The sequence below is a fragment of the Lissotriton helveticus genome, chromosome 7 (assembly GCF_964261635.1).
Source record: "Lissotriton helveticus chromosome 7, aLisHel1.1, whole genome shotgun sequence".
Lineage (NCBI taxonomy): Eukaryota > Metazoa > Chordata > Amphibia > Caudata > Salamandridae > Lissotriton > Lissotriton helveticus.
Genome location: NC_136068.1, coordinates 976721539 through 976747749, shown reverse-complemented (window position 1 = coordinate 976747749; position 26211 = coordinate 976721539).

The following is a 26211-nucleotide window of genomic DNA, read 5'->3' as shown; positions in this document are numbered from 1 at the left end:
CGACTTTGGTATCTTTGTGCGAACTTCTCAATATTAGTTTCACTTGTAGTAGTCAGTGAACAGATCCTTTTAATTCGAATGAATTGAGATAAAGGTAAATTCTCAATCAATCTTCGTGGATGAAAGCTAGCGTAATGTAATGCGCTATTTCGGTCAGTGTCCTTAGTGAACAATTCTGTCTCAAATCCTGTAGGTTTTTTTTGGATCCTCACATCAAGGAAATCCATTGTGTTAGAATCAATTTTATAAGTAAATTGAATCCTGGGGTTTACGGAATTCAAGTACTGTATTGTATCAAGTAATGCTTTCTCAGAGCCTCGCCAAATTAAAAAGATGTCGTCTATGAAACGACAGTACATCTTAATTTGTGTCCAAGCTGCTGTATCGAACACATGTTCAGCCTCAAATTGCGCCATAAAAATATTCGCATACGCAGGAGCCCCTGCAAAGCCCATGGATGTACCAGTCATTTGAGCATAAAACCTTTTATCCCATTCAAAGTAGCTGTTGTGCAAGCAGAATTTCAGTAGCTGCAAGAGGAACACTTTTTCCGTGGGTAAGTCCTCCATTTGTAGAAGAGCCCATTCTGCCGAATCTAATCCATCTGAGTGTGGAATCGAAGTATAGAGAGAGACTACATCTATTGTACATAGAATCCAGTTCTCATCAGTTTCACCTCCAATTTCTGAAATCTTTGATAGAAAATCACTCGTATCCCGAATGTACGATCTCCAGTTTTGAACGAATTGCTGCAAAAAGAAATCCAAAAATTTCCTGAGGGGGTCAAAAATCGACCCACATCCCGAGACGATGGGTCTGCAGGGTGGGCTCGTCAGGTGTTTATGCACCTTAGGGAGCATGTAAAGCTTTGGACAGCGTGGATTGGTCGTCGTCAAGAAACTTTGGATCTTCTCATCTATCCATTCTTGTTCTCGTGCTTCTGATAAAAGATTTTTAAGCATTGATTGCAGTGTTATCGTAGGATCTCTGTCCAGAATATGATAGGTGCCAGTGTCTGAAACATGCTCCTCAACTTTAATCGTGTAAAAATGCTTATCCATCACCACCATTGCTCCTCCTTTATCTGCTGGTTGTATTTGGATGTTGCTATTCTTTGCCAAGTTATGCAAAGTCCGTTCTTCTGATCTTGTAAGGTTGCCACGTGTTCGTGACTTGTAATCCAGACCTTGTATATCTTTTTTCACCATTGTCTCGAAGGTGTCAAGCATTTTATGAGAAGTAGGTGGTTGGAAAGTACTTTTTGGTTTGAACCGTGAGCTATATTCAGACTGCATTGTATCTGTTGCTGGTACAATATTGTGAAAAAAGTGTTTCAGTCTCAATGTTCTCATGAAGCGATAAAACGCTGCTTCCAACTCAATTTCATTTGCTCTAGCCGTCGGAACAAAAGATAAACCCTTGTTCAGGACCCTTATTTGTTGTTGATTAAGAATAGTTGAGGATATATTAATTATCAGACTACTGTCCTCCCGCTCCTTAACGATTTTCCTGTTGCTTCCTCGTCTGGTTTTCCGCTTGATGTTAATACTTCGCGGCGGTCCGTCGGTTGTAACCCTTGATTCTGGGTTTGTGACAAAAAAGCCACATTGCCACTGGTAGTTGGTTGTTGTGTGCCTTCGGTCACAGTTGATGCCGTTTGATCCGTCAGTTGAACTGGTCCGCGAGTGATTGATGTCTCTTTATCTGTGACTAAACTCTCTTCTGAAGAATGTGCCGGTGTGTGTTGTTTCTTTGGATGGTATTGTCGTCTGGCATAGATTTCTGCCCAGGTATACACCTCATTCAATTTGTAATCAATGGTGTCCCGTTTGTACTTTCTCAATTTACCCTCCTGTAGTTCTCTGCTGTATTTCTCTAATTTCTGTTTCAGCCCATCAATACTTATCTGCCATGAGTCATTTTCCATCCTGGACTCAAGTTCAGTTTTCAAAATTGAAATTTCCTCTTCAAGATCTCGTATAGTCTTAGCGAGTTCCTCAACTATTAGCAGAATTAAATCAAGGGAGCATTTGTTAAGGATATTATACCATTTCTCCATAAATTTCGCGTTCAGGTTAAACCTGAACAACATCGGCTTGATTGATAATCGCAATCCGCGGGGAATTCGTTGAGCCTTGTGATATTGCACTAGTGTAGATGCGTGCATTTTCTGGTTTAGTTGTCGTCTTGTGAGGTATTCTAATTGCCTTAATTGTTGACTGATGGAACCCCCATGTGCATCCATTGTCCTGACTTCCTGTATCATGGCATAGATTTTATCAGCCTGTTCTGCAGTGTAGGCCAACGTGCTAGCCCTATTATGCGTCATTCCTGTAATATTATCAAACTGCATGGTTGGTGTTGGGTGCCTCCCCACTAATGACTGGTAGCAAAGTAAAGTTTAATGGGTTTGTGAGGAGCACTCCGTTATAAACAATATATTCAACCTGTATAATCGGTGCTGCAACTAATCAGGTGTGTCACGCCTGGGACTAAATGCTAGTTTAGGTGAGAAGGACTCTCAGCTAGTTGCGCACTGTTCACTATGTGTTATCCAACACACATCAATGTAAACACAAAACCAAACAAAAACTTCAGTTATTTTAATTCATAACCTAATGCTTATATGATCATCTGAACGTTTTTACAAAATGCAATGATAAATCAACTGAACATATGATTTTGTGATTCTCAATTCAATACATGAAACATTTCAATACATGAAAAATTATCACAACGCAAAACATGTGGTACTTGATTTTCACATTTTCATATCATGCCCAATGCATTTCGGCACAAAGGGTGTGCCTTCATCAGGGGCTGATCTGTAATAAAGGTAGAAACAATGACACAGGTAAGTGTATTATGTGTGATGTATTACATGGGGGTGTACATATACAAATGAAATGTCATCATACCTCTGGTGGACGTTAATTCCTCAAGTAAAACTGTAGGAATAAGGCGACAAAACCAAAGAAGCAGCCAGTATTAAAGTTGCCTAAACCAGATAAAAACCAATAACACCAATAGTGCAAAAAATAATAATGCTGGTCCAACAAACAAAAGATCCGCTTACCTAGATAGAACTGAAATGTATTGCCCTGTAAGTACAAGTAACAGCCAAAACATTTATGCCTGTTTATTCACATGATGTTCACAACATAAAGACTTAATAATAAAAAAACATGAGGTCCTACCTGATCTGCGTTGACTATTCCAATCTAGAAAATATATATAGTGTGATATGATTGAAAAGTATCCAAAACGGACTCCAAATGTCCATGAACAATCCGCTAAATATCAAATCACCCACCTCATACGCGCTAAATTCTGACCTAAAACACAAAAACGAGTGATTTTTAGCTCCAAGGAGTTTCACTATGACTGTCCTGCAACAGTAAGGCTAGAGTATCAATCATTCCCACATACAACCGAAATGCCCATTTACCTTCCAATTGTGTCGCCAGTACTTTAAACAGTAGATCTCAGCCTCGCGTCCCGGTATAATCCAAATAGCCTTGAAACAAGACGTCTCGCGCCATTGCTTGAATCAACCTCGTTTGTAGTATGTGAAGGTCATCAACACTGAAGACGGACTATAACAACCAATGTACCGATAACCAGAGTAACCACTGTCGCCATTTTGAAAAGGAATTTAAACATTATGGTCTAAACGCTAACTACCAATGAAAGAAGCGCCATGCAATGTGGACTGTAGTCAGACACTGTCAAAGATATCACGTGAATAGCGCTATGCATACTGTAGTCCCGCTACGTTCCCGGACTCTGCCCTGGCAATTCCATTAACGACATTGAAAACAGACTGGCAACTCCGTGATCAACCGTTTCTAAGCTATTACCATCCTAAGCAATACTGTGGATCAACTGCCAACTAATCATCTAACTCGTGTAAAAATCTAAACTGCTTTTTTACACACATTCAATCCCAAATAAAAACGGTTAGGTATGAAAAACTATCAAGTATTACCAGACTCGAGACGGCAGTAAGCGTTATGAAGCGCAGCTCCAAAGTGTAAACACACAGGATGAGTGGTAAATGAAAAAGTGTTGCTAGTTCAATACATAATGTGACATCTTGGTAATGATTCTAAAGTGATCTATTCCGAAAAGGTGATAGAGGATGGGGGATAGATAGTAATACAGTTCAATGGAGATGTCTTTTCATGTTCACTGTTGTTGTGATGAATGGACATACATGCTTACTTTACCCACTTTGTCGATGCTCAGCTTAAGGACTATTTTATAAAGGCTAAGCCATATTTACTCGTTTTCAAAGTTATACATACAATAGAGCGTTACAGATTCACTAATCAATTTTGTTTCTCAGTGCATAGAAATTCATCCAAATATACAATTATCATCCTTACTATACAATTATAAACCTGTGGTCAAATCGCTAATCATAGATGATTGTTTTGGGAATGTACATACGAGTGCAAGTAATACATTAGATAAGCAAGATTTACATCATAATATAATTGGAACTTATGCAAATATCACTATTGTTGCTATGTATTTCAGGGGTAAGCCATTTAACATTTTGCAAGAGTGACCTTAACATAACTCAAAACAACATGTGATGTGATGAAATATAATAAACTTAAATAAACCTGATGTATATAAATGTCCAGTATGTAGAACCCTATAGATAACATGAAAGGTCATATCTGTCATTTAATCCCTTGGGCTGCATTGTCTGTAGAAATTTAATCCAGTACAACTCACGTTGCAAAAGACGGAGTCTGTTGTCAGTGCCTGATTTAATCTCTACCTTCTCAATGATAAAGCATCGTAGTTGAGAGATTGTATGACTGGACTCTTTCCAGTGGGTGGCTAATGGAGATGATAAATTCTGATTCCGTATCCGACTCTTGTGCTCATTTAATCGTGTTTTGAGCTTGCGCTCTGTCTTCCCTATATATAACTTGCCACATGGGCACTTAATGCCATAGACTACATTAAGGGTATTACAATCACTACTGTGTCTGAGTTTGATTGTCTGGCCAGTTGTCGGGTTGTCTCGGGAAATTTTTGGATTTCTTTTTGCAGCAATTCGTTCAAAACTGGAGATCGTACATTCGGGATACGAGTGATTTTCTATCAAAGATTTCAGAAATTGGAGGTGAAACTGATGAGAACTGGATTCTATGTACAATAGATGTAGTCTCTCTCTATACTTCGATTCCACACTCAGATGGATTAGATTCGGCAGAATGGGCTCTTCTACAAATGGAGGACTTACCCACGGAAAAAGTGTTCCTTTTGCAGCTACTGAAATTCTGCTTGCACAACAGCTACTTTGAATGGGATAAAAGGTTTTATGCTCAAATGACTGGTACATCCATGGGCTTTGCAGGGGCTCCTGCGTATGCGAATATTTTTATGGCGCAATTTGAGGCTGAACATGTGTTCGATACAGCAGCTTGGACACAAATTAAGATGTACTGTCGTTTCATAGACGACATCTTTTTAATTTGGCGAGGCTCTGAGAAAGCATTACTTGATACAATACAGTACTTGAATTCCGTAAACCCCAGGATTCAATTTACTTATAAAATTGATTCTAACACAATGGATTTCCTTGATGTGAGGATCCAAAAAAAACCTACAGGATTTGAGACAGAATTGTTCACTAAGGACACTGACCGAAATAGCGCATTACATTACGCTAGCTTTCATCCACGAAGATTGATTGAGAATTTACCTTTATCTCAATTCATTCGAATTAAAAGGATCTGTTCACTGACTACTACAAGTGAAACTAATATTGAGAAGTTCGCACAAAGATACCAAAGTCGAGGATATCCTGATACCATCATACAACAGAGCAGAGAGCGAGTGGCAGAAATGAATAGAGATACATTGTTACAACCAAAACCTAAAACAAACCAGGACAGAATGGTATTTGTGACCAAGTTCACCACAGTTTCATCAAAGATTAAACGGATTGTAAACCAACGTTGGGAATTACTTTCCACAGAGACAGAGTTCAACGGGATATTTGCCCAACCACCAATGCATGCATATAAAAGAGGACCTAACATACGACAAATCCTGAAAGGGAGAGAAGATGACCAACATGGAGACCACAAAGGAACAACTCGTTGTCTGAACTGTGTGAACTGCAATAATATAATCATTGGCAATACTTTTTCGCACCCGACAACTGGCCAGACAATCAAACTCAGACACAGTAGTGATTGTAATACCCTTAATGTAGTCTATGGCATTAAGTGCCCATGTGGCAAGTTATATATAGGGAAGACAGAGCGCAAGCTCAAAACACGATTAAATGAGCACAAGAGTCGGATACGGAATCAGAATTTATCATCTCCATTAGCCACCCACTGGAAAGAGTCCAGTCATACAATCTCTCAACTACGATGCTTTATCATTGAGAAGGTAGAGATTAAATCAGGCACTGACAACAGACTCCGTCTTTTGCAACGTGAGTTGTACTGGATTAAATTTCTACAGACAATGCAGCCCAAGGGATTAAATGACAGATATGACCTTTCATGTTATCTATAGGGTTCTACATACTGGACATTTATATACATCAGGTTTATTTAAGTTTATTATATTTCATCACATCACATGTTGTTTTGAGTTATGTTAAGGTCACTCTTGCAAAATGTTAAATGGCTTACCCCTGAAATACATAGCAACAATAGTGATATTTGCATAAGTTCCAATTATATTATGATGTAAATCTTGCTTATCTAATGTATTACTTGCACTCGTATGTACATTCCCAAAACAATCATCTATGATTAGCGATTTGACCACAGGTTTATAATTGTATAGTAAGGATGATAATTGTATATTTGGATGAATTTCTATGCACTGAGAAACAAAATTGATTAGTGAATCTGTAACGCTCTATTGTATGTATAACTTTGAAAACGAGTAAATATGGCTTAGCCTTTATAAAATAGTCCTTAAGCTGAGCATCGACAAAGTGGGTAAAGTAAGCATGTATGTCCATTCATCACAACAACAGTGAACATGAAAAGACATCTCCATTGAACTGTATTACTATCTATCCCCCATCCTCTATCACCTTTTCGGAATAGATCACTTTAGAATCATTACCAAGATGTCACATTATGTATTGAACTAGCAACACTTTTTCATTTACCACTCATCCTGTGTGTTTACACTTTGGAGCTGCGCTTCATAACGCTTACTGCCGTCTCGAGTCTGGTAATACTTGATAGTTTTTCATACCTAACCGTTTTTATTTGGGATTGAATGTGTGTAAAAAAGCAGTTTAGATTTTTACACGAGTTAGATGATTAGTTGGCAGTTGATCCACAGTATTGCTTAGGATGGTAATAGCTTAGAAACGGTTGATCACGGAGTTGCCAGTCTGTTTTCAATGTCGTTAATGGAATTGCCAGGGCAGAGTCCGGGAACGTAGCGGGACTACAGTATGCATAGCGCTATTCACGTGATATCTTTGACAGTGTCTGACTACAGTCCACATTGCATGGCGCTTCTTTCATTGGTAGTTAGCGTTTAGACCATAATGTTTAAATTCCTTTTCAAAATGGCGACAGTGGTTACTCTGGTTATCGGTACATTGGTTGTTATAGTCCGTCTTCAGTGTTGATGACCTTCACATACTACAAACGAGGTTGATTCAAGCAATGGCGCGAGACGTCTTGTTTCAAGGCTATTTGGATTATACCGGGACGCGAGGCTGAGATCTACTGTTTAAAGTACTGGCGACACAATTGGAAGGTAAATGGGCATTTCGGTTGTATGTGGGAATGATTGATACTCTAGCCTTACTGTTGCAGGACAGTCATAGTGAAACTCCTTGGAGCTAAAAATCACTAGTTTTTGTGTTTTAGGTCAGAATTTAGCGCGTATGAGGTGGGTGATTTGATATTTAGCGGATTGTTCATGGACATTTGGAGTCCGTTTTGGATACTTTTCAATCATATCACACTATATATATTTTCTAGATTGGAATAGTCAACGCAGATCAGGTAGGACCTCATGTTTTTTTATTATTAAGTCTTTATGTTGTGAACATCATGTGAATAAACAGGCATAAATGTTTTGGCTGTTACTTGTACTTACAGGGCAATACATTTCAGTTCTATCTAGGTAAGCGGATCTTTTGTTTGTTGGACCAGCATTATTATTTTTTGCACTATTGGTGTTATTGGTTTTTATCTGGTTTAGGCAACTTTAATACTGGCTGCTTCTTTGGTTTTGTCGCCTTATTCCTACAGTTTTACTTGAGGAATTAACGTCCACCAGAGGTATGATGACATTTCATTTGTATATGTACACCCCCATGTAATACATCACACATAATACACTTACCTGTGTCATTGTTTCTACCTTTATTACAGATCAGCCCCTGATGAAGGCACACCCTTTGTGCCGAAATGCATTGGGCATGATATGAAAATGTGAAAATCAAGTACCACATGTTTTGCGTTGTGATAATTTGAAAACAAAAATGTTTCATGTATTGAATTGAGAATCACAAAATCATATGTTCAGTTGATTTATCATTGCATTTTGTAAAAACGTTCAGATGATCATATAAGCATTAGGTTATGAATTAAAATAACTGAAGTTTTTGTTTGGTTTTGTGTTTACATTGATGTGTGTTGGATAACACATAGTGAACAGTGCGCAACTAGCTGAGAGTCCTTCTCACCTAAACTAGATCCTCAACCTGAGGCAGGGGGGAAGGCACTGCCTTAACCCCACTGCTCTTCCTCTTGGGCAGTGTCTGGTCCATTGTTCCAGGATCCAGCCCTTGTTCAGCTGGGCATTTTCTGGCCTGTGACCTGGTCACAGCAAGGACATGTGCTGACAAACCTAACATTTCCACATGAGTCCTATACTCCACTTCTGACCATAGGGAGGATTCCAAATCATTGCCCAAAAGACATTCCACTGGGAGGTCTGAACTAACTACAACCCTTTTGAGGCCAGATACCCCTCCCCAGGAGAAGTTAGCAACTGCCATACTGTGATTAGTAGTGACGTTGCTAGCATTGGTCACTAGGTAGTCTGAACCTAGTATGATCTGATCAGGGTCCACAAAGGCTGGTGTCACCATAGTGACACTGGCACATGTGTCCCTGTAGGCCTGAGCCATTTTTCCATTGATTAATGGCGTTTGCCTGTACTTGCTCACTGTACTGGGACTGACAGTAGGGGTCATATCCATGTCCCCACTACAGACAAGAACAGCCTGAGTAGGTTTTCTGACTAAGTCAGAACTCACCTCAGTTCCCAGGGTTAACCCAACTATAGCCTTGGGGGGGTACACTACCACTACTGACTGTACTAGGGGGTGCAGGTGCCTTAGGGGCTGTAGTGGTAGGGACTGGGCCTTTCTTGGTGCACTCACTAAACCAGGGAGTCTAACTTTTACAGTATTGGCACCATGGTTTCTTTGGAACACCAGTCTTCTTCTTTTGGGAATTCTGGGACCCACCCTCCTTAGATTGTTGGGGCCCTGTTGAAGACTTCTGGTCATTTTGTTGATTCTGGTTACTATCCCTTTGGTCTGCTTTCTTCTGGCCACCACCCTAGTTCTGGTTCTGCTGCTTAACCCTGGTTCTGACCCATCTGTCTGCCTTCTTTCCCAATTCTTGGGGAGAGGTCAGATCTGAGTCAATCAGGTAGTGATGCAACAACTGGTTCTGACAATTATTTAAGATTTGTTCTCTCATAATAGGATTGTACAATCCTGTGTAATCAGTAACTTTACTTCCCAGTAACCAGCCTTCCAAAGCCTTAGTGGCACAATCAACAAAGTCAGTCCAATCCTGAGCCTGAGTTTTCTGGGTGTCTCTGAACATCAACCTGTACTGTTCAGTTGTTAGGCCAAACCCATCAATCAGTGCATTTTTCAGGACTTGGTAGTCATTAGCATCCTCATCTCTAACAGTGAGGAGCTTATCTCTGCCTTTACCTTCAAAGGAGAGCCACAATATAGCTGCCCACTGACTCTGGGGTACCTGCTGTACTTTGCAGGCCCTCTCCAGAGCAGTCATCCACTCGTGGATGTCATCTCCTGTCTTATAGGAGGGCACTATTTTACTCAGTTGTCTATTATCAAAACTCCTGTCTTTATCTCTAGGGATAATGCTGCCACCAGTGGGTGCTAGCCCACTCAATTGTTGCTCTCTGGCAAAAGCAAGTTTTTCCTTGCCAAGGGCAAGTTCTTCCCTTTGTATCCTCAGATTAACTTCCTTCATCTTTGCCTGATGCTCTCTCCTCTGAGGGGAAGTCATCCTCCTCTGAGCAGATGCATGAGAGACATGGGAGCGAACAGATCTATTAGAGTCTCTGGAGTGAGACCTATCTCTTCTAATCCCAAAGTTAGGCCTGCCTGTGGTTAGGTCTGGGGCTCCCCCAGACCCTTCCCCATGTAGGCCTAAGTTGGCCCTTGTAAGTCTGCTGACTAAAGGTTGGCCATTGTCTACCTCCTCCTCAGATAAGTCTCCTTCTTCCCTACCATCTACATTTTCTGTTTCAGGGAGGTTAGAGTCTGGGTCACCTTCTAAGGGGGGCATGCTCCCATCTCCTGGATCAGAGGGGCCTGGGTTAGAAGCCCTTCTAGCATCATATGTCTCTAGGAGACCTAACAGAAAAGGAGTGGTAGGGTTAGAACCCTGTTTCAGTTTCCTGGAGGTACACAATTGTCTCATCTCCTGGAAGCTGAGTGCTGCATATCTGGAAAGGACCTGTGGAGGGTCACTAATCACAAGGGGAGTCACTGAGGCCTCTCCTTGGATAGACATGCTTTCTAGTAAGGTGTAAGTGATGCACTTACCTACACTATGGGTTTTCCTACTGATCCCTTGCTAAGAGTTGTAGTCAGGGTGTGCTACGCCCTTTCTACTACAACAGCTGGTTCAGTAGAACTCAGAGTATTTCTAAGCTTGTTATATGTACCTATGGTACCTTATGTGATCTTTCAAATGATATATCAAGATTATATTTGGTAAAAACAACAGCAAGCTCAAATCCCAACCGCTGCACACCAATGTGAGAAGTTGGCCTGATATATGATGCTCACTAGTTCTAGTGATCACCTTGTATCAGTCCAAACAACCCTTATGGTGATTGGTTGTAAGTCAACCTTATAGACCAGCTATCCTAATGGTAGCATGGACAAAGCAGTCTTAGGCTAAACTCTTTTGGCATGTGAAGCCAGCTGTTTTACCACATATAACCCTTTGAATACCAGATGAAAGGACACCACACAGGTTATGAAAATAAACAATATATTTATTACTAACAAACACCTCTGAACTCTTTATGAGATCAGAGGGCTAAGCACATAACAATACTCTTTAAGAAAAATACAATAAGTCGCACAAATTACAATGGTGCCCTGGGGCACGACAAACCATATACTAAGTAAATGGTATAGGGAAATCAATAGAGGAAATGAGGATGCCCAGAGGCTGTTGGATCGCTGGGACTACACTACCCTAACCTGAGGTAAGTAGCAGGAGGCCCACGGGACGCGTGTGCAGAGTGTGAACTCACACGCGAGATGCGGAACAAAGTCAATGGGCAGAACAAATTACGAAAAGGTAAGTAACAGACAGTTCCGACTAGTTAGGACTAAAACGACTGGATATCTGGACACTAGGAGAGTCAATCTACCTATGAGCACCGAAATGCTCTCATTACCTCACCCACAGGCTGCGGGTGCATAGGTGTGAAAGTGTGTCGGGTTTCTGCGTTGAAGTCAATGGAGCCTTGAAGAAAGATGCTGCAGGCGACCAGGAGGAAGATGTCCGGTGTGATCCAAGGGTGGATCGAGGAAGAAGAGGGCCTGAAAGCAGAGGGGACAGTGTTCAAAGTCACTAGCCAGTGACCGGTGTGGAACCAGGAGGGAACCAGATGCTGTTGTCGCGATCAGGTGAAGAGTGGACGCTTGTCTCTGCAGCCACGTGGACCAGGAGGTGTCTTCGACAACCAGGATGGAGGCACGAGCTGTCCCACACCGGCTCTCGCTGTCGGCGGTGTCAGATCTGGATTTGGAGTCAACAGGCCTTGGCAAAGGCAACCCATGCGGTGAGTGGAAATGGCGTCTGGTGCAGACCAGAAGGGTCCGGAGTGCTCCTCTTTTGGAAGGGAGCAAGGGCCAGTCTGGAGCAACCCGACCAGTGGTATAGATTTTGTGGATTGTCGTCTAGGAGGCCACTAGCCAGCCGGCAAGTGACCAGACAACGCGTCAAGCAGCAATCAAGCAAAAGGGCCCCACGCAGATCTCGTGGATGCTGGAAGGCTGGTCTTTGGTGCAGGGGCTGCCCGGGGCTGGGGCTTCTCAATCCCCAAATCACTTACTCGAGGATGCCTCTGAAGTCGTGCTGGAAGCGAAGTGCAGTTTCTTCAAGATGGCTGGTCCCACGTGTTTCGTCGCACCCACGGGTCTCAGCTGTGCTGCAGATGTGGGTAGATGTCAGAGAGGTCTGGGAATCTGGGTCTCGTCTGGCTCTGAGGTCTGGTTCCGGCAGGAAGGACGACAAAGTGAACCACTAGGACGCTTGATGGTGCCTGCAGTTGCAGGGTGGACACTCCTTGCCCACAGGGGAGATTCTTCAGTCTTCTGGGGAGAAGAACGTCGAAGTCCAGAGTTTCTTCTTTGTAGAGTTGTTCAGGATAATCTAATCTGGAATGGGACCAGCTCCTACCTTTATCCTGCTAAAGGGGGCTGTACTATTGACTAGGTCCCTCCCATGGGTGGGACCAGGAAGGGGGGTGGTTGCAGCCCCTATCCTTTGTCTGGTTTCGCGCCAGAGCTGGGGCTGGAGTGCCCCAGCAACTGGTTTGAACCGGGGTATGCACAGGGACACCTTGTGTGCCCCAGGCATGTCTCATTCCTTTCAGCCCTCCCTACCTCAATACACAAAATCCTGTCTGGGGTGGTGCTAGCACCTCCCAAGACAGGAAACCCTTTGTCCAGGCCTCCCTCGCTGGAAGGACTCCCAGCAGCAGGAGGTCAGACTTGTGTCTGTGGTGGCAGCATCCACTTTGTGATGCTGAGGCTTCGTTTAACTTTAACCGGGGTTCACAGTTATATACATGTCGTGTCCCTCTAAAAGGGTGGAATGCTACCCCCATCGCCAGAACTGGCGAGGGGGTAGTATTCCAATTCGTATGACACCTTACTCGACATGTTTTGATAATGCTATACCAAAGTTAGCAATAACCGCGAGGATTATAATGCACTTAAGAGTATATGGTATAGCGTTATCATGGAACAGCTATAAGGACTTGGTTCCGCAAGCTGCAGACAGGTTCAGCTCATGCTAGAGCACCATCTCACATAATTCCAAGCACTCTGCCTTCAGGATTGATAAGGCCTGCCATAGGAGTGACTGATAGGAGTATATGTGTCCATTTTGGGGTTAGATATAGGTGTACTATATCTACAGCAAAGGGTGATTACCCCACCTTGCCCCAGCTGTCTTACCAGCCAGTTGTGTCTGTTTAGATGGCCAGCCAGGGGTGGCATAATACATGCTTCAGCCCCTGGTAGGCCCTGGGTACACCTATGCCCTGGGTACCTAAGGTACACTGTACAGGGGCTGATAAGGTGGCCCAGTACCAATTGGTAAATGCACCTAAAGTACATGTGTGTCAATTTAGAGAGAGAACAGCTAGGCTGTGGGTCTGATTAGCAGGCCCACAGCCAGGGAAAGTCGTAAACCAGTGAAGCAAAAAGCAAAAATCTGGGGTGACCATAGGATTGCAGACCCTACTCTCCTACAACGTACACTCCAGAACACAGTTAAAATCAAGCGTATTTCCAAGACAACTACAACATCCCACAACCCTGGAAGCAGTCTGGAATGATAATTGCACCTTTAAGTACAATCTAGAGTTTACTGCTCATTGATTTGGAATAGCCAATCAAGTACACTATCCTATATAGCTAGAAAAGTTAAGAAGGGCTGACCTATGTCTAGTCTGAATTTTATATAGTAATGCTAAATTAAACTGTCAATTCCTGCTCACAGGTTGAAAACAGGTAACAACACTGCTTGGCTTCAACTTCAAACAGTTTATTTAATGAATCTTATGGCATAACGTGTTTTGGCAGTTACTGCTGCCTTGTTTACATATTTGAGACGTACAACGTTTAGCATCAAATACACGTCACCATGCGGCTGACAAAGCTGCCATAGACATAGTAGACACACAATTGCACGTTTTGTTAGACATAGCTGTGTCTTTTGTCTTAATAGCATATTTGTTCACTGATTTATTTTCTTCAATCTTTTTTTTTTTTGTCCTCATCTCACCTATAAGCATATGGCAGAGTTTTACAGCCGTTGTTACATCTCTGGGCTCCCTCCGGCCAATTAGCAATTGCTTAGGTCTCCCGACCAACTCCTTTTTAGCGGAGTTAAGGTGTAATCATAGGACCGGGTGTCTACGCTGTTAATTACCTAAGCAGTCTTAGGGTCTGGCCCATGTTCACAAGGGGTTGCCAAAAATTAATCTGGGTGTTGCTGGGGCCAGCCCAGTCGAGGCGGGCCATTGCCAATGCTGATTGAAGTCACTTTTCTGTTCTTGGGGGACTGGGGTCCTTCCACTTTGCACAAATTTCCCTACGGGCCAGCAAAATGAGGCATAGCAATACACCTCTTTCTCTCACTGCCAAGTCCTTTGTTGAAATGCAGTCATCGGCAAAAAAGACCAGAGACATATTTACCACTATGTTCGAATCAAAGATTTTACAGAGAAAATTCCCAATCCCTTCCCAGAACGGGACCAATACTGGACACTCAAAGAAAACATGGATATCATCTGCTTTGGGAGTCATACATCTATAGCATTTCGGCACAGGGGTGGACACAAACTTCGCAATTTTTGCTGGAGGGTAGTATATTCTGTTGGTCACAAAGAAGTGATTCTTCTTTAGACTGGCAGATTTTGTGTATTTATAAAGAAGTATTAAGGAAGGTTCTAAGAATTCTCCTATGGTGGACTCAAAGGGAGATTGATTCCATACGGAGGCCTGTGTTGGGATATTCTGATCATCAGCTTCCACCAATTTCCTATACCAGATTGAGACTTCTTTCTTCAATGGTTGCGGTGATAAACAAAGAAGCTCTATATCCCAATCCCCTCTTATCCCCCGATCTCCACCTCAAGCCAAGATTTTAGTTGAAAAAACTTACATTTGGATAAACCGGGGCCTATTCTAGCTCTTAATGCCTCCCAATGGTGTATACCATTAGAGTCCCCCAGATCTGACCAGGTAGAGACTCCATCTCTCCTAATAGGTACAGCCAACCCATCTCTAAGGCACGGGGGTCCCTGGTGAGTCCCAAATAGGGGCATGATCCGAGTAATAACTTATCCCGCACTTAGTCCTTACTTTAAGCCAGTTTTCAAGTGCCTTCCTTAGAACCTTTAAACGAACTTTAAAAAAAAACTTTGGTGCCCCAAATTTATAAAGAAACCCTTCTGTGCTGTCACCATCCTCGTTTTTAACCGCCTCTCCAAGCAGAGAACCCCATGCAGACCCTTTTGGATTGGCCAAAAGCATTCGAGTGGCTTTAAATTGAAATGCTTCAATCTTTTTTACTTTTTTACTTATTTGCTTTTTGACTTCTTATTCATTTTTTTCTTTCTCTTTAAAGTGTGAGAGCTGTAAATATTTTAATGAGTGCACTACATATTAATCTTTCTAAATTGCTAGTGTTGTAAACCAAGTCCGAAGCATTTTGATTTTTTTGAAAGTGCAAGTGCTGTAGACGATCATTAATTTCTTCTTATATCACAAGTGCAAACATGATGCAAATAGGATCATATCACATCAACTAGTCAATAATATCTAAAAAAAGTCAAAGAATCATATCGAATGTTATCACCATTAACTTCAAAATATTTGTAACACTCTACACCTCTTTCAGAGTGAAACAGTCAGAAGTAAAAAATGCCAAATCGTGTATAGAGAGCACTTTTGACCCACACAAATAATAATACCATAACACTCAGTGATCAATAGCCAATTGTAGTTCATACATGCTTCATAATCACCCAGTTATACTGCTTAATCCAGAGGTCTTTAAACTTTTTAATGCCGCACCCCCCCCCCCCCCCCCAGTGAAAAAAATAACATGAATCGGGCCCCCACAGAATGTTTCACAATTATTCCATTAAATTGGCAATGTTTATATAATGTCTCAACTTAAGCAGGAGACATATTTAAACATTGCACTCAAATTCTCTTACTTTTTTAAAAACGCAACCAAATACATGATTGCCAAACAAGCTATTCTGGTGAGGCAGGCCTTACTGACATGTAAAAATACCCACAGTGTGATTATTGGAAATGGGGGTGCTGCTGTGGAAAAATATTTGGAGTCCCTTACCTTTTGACACCTTCTCCCAGACAGTTATAAAAGACAAAAGATGTTACCGATTGCCCATTATAGAGAGGCTTACTGCTGCTATTTTTTCCCCTGCTTAAAACAAAGCAATGCTGTGAGCATAATGTTTCTTTTGGCCACCCGCCTGGCACTCTCTTGGGGTCACTTGAGGCCCCTCTTGGGGGGCCCACCCCCAGTTTGAAGACCTCTGGCTTTATCCTCTTACACTCACATAAGATACATCTGTTATGGGTCTTGTCCATCATCCAGTACTATACCAGCCCATAAACAAGCCATCAGGAGCTGAACACGCATGGAACGACAGAAGAGATCTGTCACTTACTGATGGCCATTTGGAGGACTCTGATCCAGTCCATAATTGCAAGTCACAACTCGCGACAAACTCTGAACATTTCTTTACTTCTCACAGTGACATTCAGATATAGGATGATAGTAAGAAAGTTCATCCCATCACATCTACACACCATTTCCCTCTTCAACCATGCCTGCTCAGCATCATAAACTTTTGTGTGTCTTACGAAACCCAAATAATGTAGGTGTGCGAACCACAGTCCCTGATAGCAGGAGACAAAAGGACTGCCATACATGTAGGTCCACCATCTGTTGGAAAATGGATCATCCTATACTTCCATAGTATATCATTTCATACACTGTCCTTCATCTACTCTCTGTATATACTGTTACCTTTGTATATCACTAGCAGCCCATCCCGACGTTGTCCGGGTATGAAATAGAATGTGTGTAATGTGTGTATTCAGATACGGTCATTCGCGTGTTCCCCTGCTTGAGGCCCAGCTGCAGCCCTGGTTCATGTTAGCAGGCGCGTGTCCCCCCGCTTGAGGCCCAGTTGCTGCTCTGGTTCATGTTAGCAGGCGCATGTAATTTGGTTTAATGTGATAGTTCAGTAACAGCCCGCATGAGAGGCTGCAGTAATTGTCCCTGCAGACACGCTCAGTCGCGTGTGCCCCCGCTTGAGGGCCAGTGGCGACCGTCTAACAATTAGAATTGTGTGAGTCTTGAATGATTGTTTCCCCCTGTTCTTATTTTTTATGACCCACACCAACGCTCTTCGGCCCCGAGTGCTTTTTAGATGCACCCAGGCCAAGCCACACACTGCGTTCGGCCCTTTCAGACGCACCCAGGCCAAGGCACACACTGCATTCGGCACCCCCAGTATGTGTGAGACAACGGGCAGTCCCCCAAGGGAGTCTTGCGAATAGTTACTTACCACGCTTCGAGGTGAACGCCTTTGTGACGCCCCCAGCACACGGCCACAGCAGACGATCTGATTAATGTACGACCCAGATGGCATGAAGTGCGGAACGTAGCACACACCCCCAGCGTTTGTCACGCCCCCAGTGTGCCCCTTGATGCGGCGCAATTGCGTAATTGGTGCTTTACATGGCATGAAGGGCTGACACACGCCCACAGCGCGGACACATTCCCACAGCATTTGTCACGGCCCCAGCATGTCACACCCCCAGCGTGCCCCTTGATGCGGCGCAATTACGACTCACATGGCATGAAGGGCGGAACGTACCACACCCCCCCAGCGTTTGTCACGCCCCCAGCACACGCCCACAGCAGAACGCAGACACGCCCACAAGGGACTACTTTGCTGGCACGGTTCTTTTACCTTTTAAATGTATATGGTGTCCTTCTACTGCAACTGCCCTTTCCAACGCTGTATTGGGTGTTGTGATTGGTGCTGTGGTTACTGAGATTACCCGCCTCAAAGGTTTGGGCTCTCTCTTTATAATATTAGTATGGATATATATATATCCATATATATATATAATAATATATATATATATATATGTATATATATATATATATATTGATACCCCTCGGTTCCTTTTCGCCAGAATTTGCAGCGCTCTATCGCCGGTTCGTAAATCCCCGCGGCAGAACCACGCCGCATTTAAATCCACAACCAATTGCCCCAGCTGGGAGAAAAACGGGACGAACTCGCGTTTGTCTTCACTTATGTGCTTTTTTATTTAATCCTCACAGCATGGAGTTTCTCAAGCAGGCAGGCACAAATCTACGCGTTTCGGGATAGCATATCCCTTGTTCACGGTCAATTTGGCTCCAGGCTCTCAGTCTCAATATAGTGAGTCACATTATTACATAATTTCCTGTTTGATGTTATTTTGGCCCTCGGCCTTCTGAATGATGTAGTTTTTTGCAATCTTTTTTATACATTTTTTTATCCGTCTGCATAGCCTATGTCCTTCTGCTGCAACTGCCCTTCCCAACGCTGTATTGGGTGTTGTGATTGGTGCTGTGGTTACTGAGATTACCCGCCTCAAACGTTTGGGCTCTCTCTTTATAATATTAGTATGGATAATGCAATACAATATAATATCATTATGCTAGTTCTATGTTTTTGTTGCTCACTCCCTGCCAATTCTCTTTGAGCTCCCTTCCCGCCAATATTGGCAGATTATATCTACATTTTTGTGTTTAGATGCGCATAGCTGTTTCGTATCTTGTATGTAATCCATGCGCCCTGATGTCCTTATGTAATATAACTGGTTCTCTTGTAAAGTGCTATGACACCTTTGAGTAAAGTATGCGCTATATAAAAATGCAAAAATAGCTTCAATTGGACAGCCCAGTGCAGTAACCAGCTAAGTGGATTATGATCATAAGAAATTCAATAAAGGGACCTGCAGAGCTGCTTAAGGCTCCCAGCCTAATGAAAACCATAAACTGTGCGTCTGTCTTTCTCACCGCATTATCCACCACACTGAGAAGCGTTGGTTTCATAACACAATAAGCCCATCTCAGTGGCCATCATGCACAACATGGAAACACTTCCTACATCATATAATAAAGGCAAACCCCAACCACACTTCCAACCTGGAGTAGCATGCTGCCCTCGTGGGCAAATGCTTAAGTGGCTCTAATAGAGGTAGTAAGCGCTATATAAATACTGCAATACAATACAAGACAGTACAATGTAAGTCACATATTAATAGCAGCCTGTTAGCAAAGCAAAATGTACTTACCATAACATAACCACAAAATGTTGATAAAGCAAGCTCCACTACATTCACACAGGCACTTACATACAGTGCCAGACTCAGATGTACTTTCACATACAGACACATGAATTCACTTACTGTGCATTTGTAATGTGCAAGTGCCAATGCAGAGTAGGGAACCTTATTCTATGCATCACAGACCGATTTCCACCACCATGTTTTAATGTGATAACCTATAGCATTCTGGGTGCTGTGGTTTTAGCATGTTTAAATTCAACTATTTAGACTAGCAAACTAGAGAGCAATGGTTTGTAGGCTGAGAGCCAACACCTGTAAGCATTGTAAAGGAAGAAGTGCAGTCATGTGTGGACACTTCACCAAACTCACTTTATAGCACATGCTGCTGCAGTGGCGTTGTTCAAGGCCATATCTCATAGCTCTGGGTTGAAAGTAAAACATACACCACGTCTGCAAACTCTGGTGCACCAAGGAATGCTCTTAAATGAACTCTGTACACTAAAGAAACTCAAGGTGGCGCTCTAAGAGAATCAGTGAATGTCTCAAGGTCTCAGTCCACAAATCAGCCTGAATGCCTGATCCTGAATTCATTACAAACCTGCAATGGTGCAATGAATTAAATGCATACGTAGTTCAATTCTGAAATACAGTGACACAAAACATATCTGTATTTCATGTATTTACTAAAGATGTTTATTTAGGTGCAGTGCAGCGCTTTACAACAACCAAAGAGCACAAGGAGACCACCGAACAACTGAAATAAAACAGCATTAAGATTAGGAACAATCTATACAACTGCACCGATAGAAAGATTGCAACAGGAAACGGGTCTAGGAAAGTTGGCGCTTCAAGGACTTTTTTGAAGGCACATAATTGTTCCATGAAAGAACACTTATTGAAAAGGCTTCTTTTTATTCCTTAAAGGGGCAGAAGGATGTCTTGTGCAGAGAGCATTCTCTGCAATGGAAAGTTGAAGTGTAATTTCGAGACAGACAGGCAGGCAGGCAGACAGGCAGAAGACCCAAAGTGTTCTGGCTAATTAAGAACCTTGCTAACTGATGGGCACCATTTTAAAAGTGTCATAAAAATCACGTGATAACAAACATGAGGATTGATGCTGTTGAGTAGTCTTTCTTTTAGTGTCAAGACATAAAAAAGAATACTAGTTAAATACATAACAACTGTACAAATCATAATTCTGATATTTTTATAGTGTGGTTCTTAAAATTCTGAACTCGTGTAGTAATTCAGACTCGAGAATAAAACTTCATCGTAACATGACGAATTTAGTATCAAAAGACCGAGAATGACGAGTACACCATGTACAAGCATTTTCAGCATATTCGAGTGACGATTCCACCCCGAAATCGTCATTTTCGTTCTGAACCCTCGGCTTCCATTTTGTGTATGCCAGCCATTTTGTGAGTTGCCCTTTACATAGGCCTTAATCCAGCTGGATTCGATTCCAAAAGGACACGTACACCTTAATCGACTTTCCTATGACCTGTGCAAGTTGGAACCATTGCCCCAGGCCAAACCTGTTAGGTCAGTTCCTCTCCAGTGGCCGAACAAGATAGCATCAAGGCTCAACAAGCCATAAAACCTTCTGATCGCACACACACCCTGCCGAATCTTGCTCACATCTTTCCTGCTCATTTCTCTCACTTGTTTTATGATGGGGAGGTGCCTGTTTTATTGGGGGTCCACTGATATCTGATGGAAATACCGGAACTTGCCGGGTAATTTATTTTGGGCTGGACGAAATGAAATATGGACATGTCATCATGACTCTGCTTTTCCCTTGTACTCGAAAAATGTTAATAGTGTATTGTAAATTCAAGAATGTTTGCCTGAAGCTGAATATTTTGTATAAAAAGAGAAGCCTGGTTTTGTGAATTCGAGCAGTCTCCTGAGAACATACATCCCGTGTGTTGTACTTCTAGGACTCTTGTTACCTTGGTTGCAGCCAATAAAATCGATCCCTGACTTCACCTAGAAGACTCTGAGTTTCTGTGGTCTGAATCAGGAAAGTACCCGAGGTCTCTGGGTGTACCCTGACACAGCTGGGTTGCCAGTTCTGTGCCGGTTCTTAAAAATCCCAGTACCTCAGTTTGGCGCCCAACGTTTGGGGCGATACCAGCGATACCAGTCCAGCCAGAGGTTCGTGAGGAGCTTCATGTGAATATTCTGGAGGAAGGCCTGCCACTTCATCGACCCCTGCATGTCGACGTGGTCCGAAAGTCTTTGCTGCGAGGTTCCCCGCTTCCCGACGGCTACGAAGGACTGCTGCCCTGGCTATCGCCCTGATTTGGACCCTTGAAGTTTGGTAGAGCGAAACACTAAGACGAGTCTTCTGGTGACGTCATCGATATCTCAGTTAAGTATAAGTGGAGCGTCTCCCAGTCCTTAGTTGGTTCTTAGTCTTGGGTATCCCTTTGGGATCTATTTGGAACTTGCAAGTGCCAAAGCCGAAGGACTCGTGTATTCACGAGAAATATCGTAATCGATAATCCTTTGAAGTTTGGAGCTAGACTAGAGAGCGAAGATGCCTGGTCTTAGACTTGGAAATTTGTTTTGTCTTGGTTGTAATAATAGGGACTCCCGATTGGAGGACTCGTGTCCGGTTCCTCCGGTTGGAACTCCAACTTACGAATTATATGTGAAACATGGGGTAGGCCCCATCACATACAATGAAGTGTGGATCAAATACACCAGAAAAGATGGTGTTTTAAAATGGCCCCAATATGGTAGCTTTGATACAGAAATCTTAGATAACTTCGAAATTAAACTTTTTAAGAAGAAAGCCCGGCCGGCGATGTTTGACTCTTTCCGCCTATGGCGTAAGGAGGCCAAACAAAAAGAAATTAAATTAGCAAAGAAAAATAAGAGAGAAGGAGGAATTTCGATAATGCAAGCTGCTATGCAGTTTAAAGACAATGAAGAAGAACAGGTGAGTGAGCAGTTGCACAGGCAACGTAAAATGGTAATAGATAAATGCTATCCAGTTTTGCCGTCTCTTCAGCAAGATGCAGCAAAAGAGCGTGAAAAAGATCCGTTAATGTCGCATTTATTACGTTCGCCACCCCCTATGCGCAAAATGCCACAGCACCTCCGCAACCTTTAGTTGTGCAACCTGTGCCTCCTGTTCCTCCACAGCACCCACCAGCTGTTCTTCAGCTGGCTCCTGCTCCTTTGGTGCAGCCTCCTCAAGGCCCACCGATCACACCTGCTTCACCTGTGCTTTCTACTACTTTGCCTAGTGCACCTTCTGTTTCTCCTGATCCTCCCGCTGCTATTGCTTCTGCCCCTGCCTTACCTCACCCTGTTTTCCCACCCGTTCTTCCTTCAGTTTCTCCTTCCGTTCGGCAGAGAATGGCCAGCACTGTTACTAATCTTCTCTCACCTCTTTTCGGGTCGCCTACTACGACCCCTAACATGGGACGAAGACAGTTGCGAAGTCAACTGCCTGACTATCAAGAGAGAGATTCACTGAATCGTTTAGCGCATAAATGGGTTATGGACACTGTAAAGTATGATGTAGACTCAGTCATGGAAGTCTTCCGTCAATGGGAAGCACCGACGCAGAGATATGTTTTTGAACAGGTGTGTGTTTTTCTCTGTGAGGATTTGGAAGACAATGATCTGGAACACAACCCACAAGAATTATGTTGTGTGCGGTTCAATTTCGCCGAGGGCATGATTGTAGGTCGCGATGTCAAAAGAGCAGTTGAGATATTGTTGTCATATCGGAGTAAGGGGGGCCCTTCTCAGTCGCTATTTGAGCATGGTAGGAAAAAGGCGCGACAGTACCCCATGAGAGAGGTCCCCCCACAATGGAGAGAGGGTGATGCAAATGCTAACCCACCTATTCAGCCTCACTTTCAGCGTGTGTGGGTACATGTCCCATGGAGGTGAGCTGAAGTTTTAGCACTTAAACAGACATTACCTGATCCCCGTAAAAATCCCGCAGGGTATTACAAAGAGTTGTCACAAACTGCTGGGTCATGTATAATGAATTTAGCTGATATCGATATGTTATTTGGGAATGTTGTTCCACAGCCTTTATGGGGTAAGATTCGTCATGTTGATCATGATCAGGAATTAGGTGACTCGTGGGCTAATATTACTGCTGCAGATGCCCGACAAGTTGGTGGTGCTAAGCCTGAGCCTTTAGTAGCTGAACTTCCTGGTAAAATAATTGATTACATGAAAACGATAATGCCTGCAATACGTGTAAATTGGGATAAGTTGTCTGCATGCAAGCAGAAGAAAGATGAAACGGTGTCAGATTTCTTCACCAGGTTTGAAGAGACTTTTGTCGACCACAGTGGTCAAGATATGAGCACAGAAGGTGGTCAGCGTTTGTTCTTCGATAAATTCGTGCACAATCTGCTTCCCGAACTGTGTAAAACATTAAAAGATTCAGAGAGTTCATGGGCAGTTTCCTCCTCAGCACAGATATTGGCTACTGCACAGTATTACGAAAATCGAGACAAAGACGAGAAAGATAGAGCAGAAAAGAAAACAAAGGAGCTGAAAACGAAGGTTTTGTTACAACAAGCATATCCGCCACGTGGTGGTGGTGGCCAGAATAGTGGTGGTCAAAATAATAGTGGTCAGAGTAACTATCAGAATAATTATCAGCAGCCTCAACAGTATCAGAGGAACTCGCAAAGAGTCGAGTATACTCAACCACGTGTCCCTGTAGGCCCCAATCAGTGTTTATATTGCAAGGAAGAGGGTCATTTTAAGTATAGTTGTCCTATTTTATTACAGCGGGCAAATGGTGCTTCTGGTGTAAGAGGTAGAGGTGTTCAACAAACGTCTAGAGGTAGAGGACGTGGAAATTTCCCCCAGAACACACAGTCTCTTCCACCTTAATATTCGATGAATAGGTTTGATCAGCAGAATAACGCATCTGGTAGGACAGCTCAGTACTATACTGATGATTACTATACGGAAGATGAGCATTGGGAAGGTAATGATTGCTAGGACAGCCATAGACAAAGAGAGGGAGTTGTTTCAGTTCCAGTAGATCAGAATGGACCTTACATTGAGGTGATTACATCAGGTGTGTCAGAGCCTTTTCTGTTGGATACTGGTGCTACAAAGAGTTCTATTATGCACTCCAAACTCCCTGGCGCACCTTTGTCTGGCGAAATGAATGTATCTGTAGGTTTTTCTGGCTCCCCAGTTAGAAATCCGATTTCTGACCCTTTGTCCCTTTCTGTTGGACCTTGTGAATTAGAAGCACCCCTTATTCTGACAACAGGTTGTGGTGAAAACTTGCTAGGATTAGATTTGCTAAAAAGATTGCATGCAACTTTGTACTGTTTTCCTTCTGGAGTACAACTTACACTGGGTAAGAAAGTGGTTTCTCCAATGTATTTGTCGAGAGACAAACTTCCAACAGAATTGTCATCCCTCCCTAATATTCTTTGGGCTACTGGTCCCAATGATGTAGGTCTTTTGGAAATAGAGATATCAATATAGGACTAGCTATGTTGTGTTAGAGGAAACTCAGAAGGTATATCTGTAGGCAAACCCTTAGGTTTGGTCATGAAGCCCTCACACACCAACCTAGTTGGTGTCATGCTTCATCATCGGGCCCACCACAGTGACACCGAATGTGTCCCGGGTGTGCTGCGACTCCAGATTACTGAGGAGCTGGTATTCTTACTGAGTGTGCAGTGTTGGTGAGAATGAAGATGAAAGGTTTTAAAAGCTATACAGGTGGTCCCAGTTCCCGAGGGTAAGAGGTAAATTTAATACCTGGGCCCCTGTTAGCAAGATAAAAAGGCTGTGGACGATGTGGAGTATATTAGGGGCTCCTACGTCCTTGTGGTCTACATGTTTCAGCCAGGCCTTTTGATTAAAACTGGCTTTCCTCAGGACCAAATGAGTATGTGTGGGTGAAAATAAACTATATTAAGTGAAAGTGTGTGGTAAAAAAGTGTTGCACTCGCTAAGGTGCCGTACGTGTAAGAGGGGGATTCCCTCTGCTTTACTGTACATAAAACACAAAGACAGTACAGACATACAAAAAGAGTCATTGAGAATGGTATTAACCAAAACACAACAAATAGCCGGCTTCTGGTGTGCGTGAGCGACCTAGAGCGGCAAGTAACAATGCCATGAGTGTGCCATGGCTAAGGTGAACTATGGCGGTTAAATATTAAACGCAGTGGCAGTGGTGGGCTACACAGCGAAACAGGCATAGCGTGAGGTACAGGTAAGTATGGTACATAATTCCTCACACTTGCTACTTGCTGTTAAAGCCTCATGGGTCACTTGGCAGGGAGGGAAAGAAGATCCTAAATGTTTGTAGAGGATTACAGTTAGGATAGTACCTGTGGAGAGAAATTGTTGCTTACCCAGAGCGTTGTGCAGAGATCAAGCTTACTCACGGTATTTCCGATCAGCGGTTCCTGCGACCTATCGTCCTGCTCCAGTGTCCCGAATGAGCTTTGCCAGAGTCAGGTATGGGCTTAAATAGCCGGTTTGATTGTTATCACCTGGAGAGGGGAGAGGGCGCGGTCGCGTTTCCTTTTTAGAGCGCGGGCGCTGGGAGCTAGCGGTCTGCGCGTTGCGCATGCGCGATGTGAGGTTTCCAGCGCATGCGTGGTAGAGGTGTGTGCGAGCGCTATCCATTCGCGCATGCGCCATGGTACCAGGACTAGGTTAGCATTGGTAGTGGCATGTGCGCGCGAGTGCGTGCGCAACTGGGGCAAAAAAAGGAAAAGAAGCCCGTGTGGGTCTTTTAAGGTTTAAAAAGC